This window comes from Rissa tridactyla, unplaced genomic scaffold (genome assembly GCF_028500815.1).
Source record: "Rissa tridactyla isolate bRisTri1 unplaced genomic scaffold, bRisTri1.patW.cur.20221130 scaffold_766, whole genome shotgun sequence".
NCBI classification, from domain to species: domain Eukaryota; kingdom Metazoa; phylum Chordata; class Aves; order Charadriiformes; family Laridae; genus Rissa; species Rissa tridactyla.
The window spans coordinates 2,501-5,000 of NW_026529985.1; the positions used below are offsets into that span (position 1 = coordinate 2,501).

At 79.8% G+C, this 2,500-nt stretch overlaps 1 non-coding gene across 1 annotated transcript in view; it reads right to left on the bottom strand.

The window, feature by feature from the left end:
- Positions 1-103, bottom strand: part of LOC128903936 (5.8S ribosomal RNA) — a 153-nt gene extending 50 nt beyond the window's left edge. Inside the window, exon 1 of the ribosomal RNA XR_008464309.1 lies at positions 1-103. This exon is cut by the window's left edge and continues 50 nt beyond it. This is a non-coding gene — a ribosomal RNA (5.8S ribosomal RNA).
- Between the last annotated feature and the right edge of the window lie 2,397 nt (positions 104-2,500).

The following is a 2,500-nucleotide window of genomic DNA, read 5'->3' on the forward strand; positions in this document are numbered from 1 at the left end:
TTCGAAGTGTCGATGATCAATGTGTCCTGCAATTCACATTAATTCTCGCAGCTAGCTGCGTTCTTCATCGACGCACGAGCCGAGTGATCCACCGCTAAGAGTTGTCTCGTCTTTCGGCACCGCCCCGCGCGCGCGGGAGGGCCGGGAACGCTCGCCAGGAGCGGCCCCTCTCGGAGGACGGCCCAACCGCCTGCCCCGCCGGCCGGCCCCCCCTTCCTCCCCTCGCATCCCCGCGCGGGGCGGGAGGGGAAAGAACGGCGGAGCGCGGCGCGACGGGGGCGAGACGGAGGGGCCTCGCCTCGACTGACCGTACGAGCACGCCCAAGGAGGGCCAGAAAGGAAGGAAGGAAACGCCCCGAGAGGCGACGAGGGCCTGGGAGCCCGCGCTCCCCACCGGCCGAAGGCGACGGCAAGCGCCTCGCTCGCTTCGGGGGCGGCCCAGGCGCCCGGGCTCGGTCCGGCCTCCGCACGGAGGCGGCGGCGCGCCCGGCCGCTCCGCCTGTCCGCCTCGAGCGGGCGGCGCGGGGGGCCCCGACGGCTACCCCGCGCGCGCGCCTCCGCGCGCGCCGCTCCGCCGCGCCACGGGCAGCCTAACTCCTCCCCGGGGTCCCGTCCCGACGGCACCTCGGCGGCTCCGCGCCGCCGCGGGCGGACGCGGACGCGCCCCGAGCCGACGACGCACGACGCCCGCGGCCCGCCGGACGGCGGCCCGCCGCGCGGCGGCCGCCCGCCCCGGCACCGCCGCCGCCGCCGCTTCCCGTCTCCTTCCGCGGGCACGCGCCGAGCGGAAGGCGGACGGCCGCCTGAGGCGGGGGCGGCTCCCGCTCTCCCCGTTTCCACGCGGAGACCGGGAGTGGGACGCCCCCGCTTGCCCCGACCGCCTGCACGGCTCGGCCGGGAAGGCGAAGACGGGGAGGCGAAGCGGCTAGGCGGGGCCCGGGGCCGGGACGGCCTCGGCGGCGGGGGGCTCCGTCCGGCTAGACCGAGCGGCGACGCCGCCGCTCGGGCAACGGGGTGCCGCCCTCGCCGGCGCTTAGCGGCGGGAGAACGCCGAGCGCTCGCCCGGACGGGGGAGGGAGGAGCGGCGCCGCAGCGCGACGCAGCCGCTGCGACGGAGGCGCGGCGTCCCTTCCCGCCCCCCCCCGCGCACAGGGTGTGCGGGGGGAGGGCGTAGGGCCGCCCGGCGGCGGGTCCCCCCCTTGCGGGGACCCGCCGCGAGCCCCGGCGGGGAGCCCGCGCTCCTCGCCGGGGTCGCCCGTTCCGAGGCGGGCAGGTCGGACACGGCCGACCGCTCGCGCCGCGGTCTCTCCGCCGAGACCGGGCCGCGGAGAGGGGGGGGCAGGGGTGCCCCTCCCCGGCACGGGACGCCCGCGGGACGCGGTCGCAGGCGACGGCCGTCCGGGAGAGGCTCTCTCACCGCGAGAGAGAACTCCCGGCCGCCGCCGCCGGCCGGCCGGCCCCCCGGGCGACGCCGAGCCGCCCGAGTCTTTAAACCCCCGCCCGGCCCCCGCGGCCCTTCGACCCCCGGAGACGCGCCGAGAGACGCGCCGAGGGAAGGGACCGCGAGAGCGCGGACGCTAGGTACCTGGCCCTGGGGCGAGGGAAACGAACTTTAGGCCCCGCGGGGGTGCCTCCCCCACTGCCACCTTCGGGGGAGCGTCCGCCCGCGGGGGCCGCGCCCGACGTCCGCCGCCACAACCACGTCCTCCGGCCCCGGGGCCCGGGGTTTCCCTCTGGCCCGGCGCTGCGCCCGGGAGGAGAGCCGTGGCTCGGGCCGCCCGCTGGGATAGCGGGACGCCACCCGGCTTGCCGAGCCTCGCCCGCCGAGGGCGAGCGCGGCGGCGGAGCCCCCTTCCCGGCTCCCCAGGCAGGAGAGGGACGGGGGGCGGGGGACGCCGCCGCGCCGCTCGGCGCGCCGTACCCGGAACGCCCGGAGCCCTCCGCGGGCTTACCCGGCAGCCCTACCGAACGTCCGTGCGAGAAGGGAACTGTGACATTCACACCGACACAGCCCCGGGCACGGGGTGCGGGGAGGGTCGGGGGAGACGCCTCCCCCGACCCCGAAGGACAGCTCCCGTCTCTCTCGCCGCTCGCACACGCGGCGCCGTCGTCGTCGGCGCCGCCGCCGCCGCGCGCTCCCCGCTTCTTCTCGGGCGAGACGGGCCGGCGGGAGGAGGCTGGGGACGCGCCGCCGCGCCCCGCGCCCGACAGCTCCGCTTCCCCCGCGCGCTGCCCGCCCGCGCGCTGCCTCGCGGGCGAACCCACCGGGGCCCCGGCGCTCTCCGCCCAGCCCCTCCTCCCCGGCGGCGGCAGCGGGCCGCGCCGGGCGAGGGCGGGGAGGGGGACGGGAGTCGGTCCACCGGCGGCGGACGCCGTGCGGCGGCGGGCGCCAGCGGAGGCGAGAAGGGACGCGGCCGCGACGGGGAACGCGGCCGACGCGCCCTCCGCTCCTCTGCCGGCCCGGAGACGCGCGCGCCCGCGCGCGCGCGTCGGAGAGAAG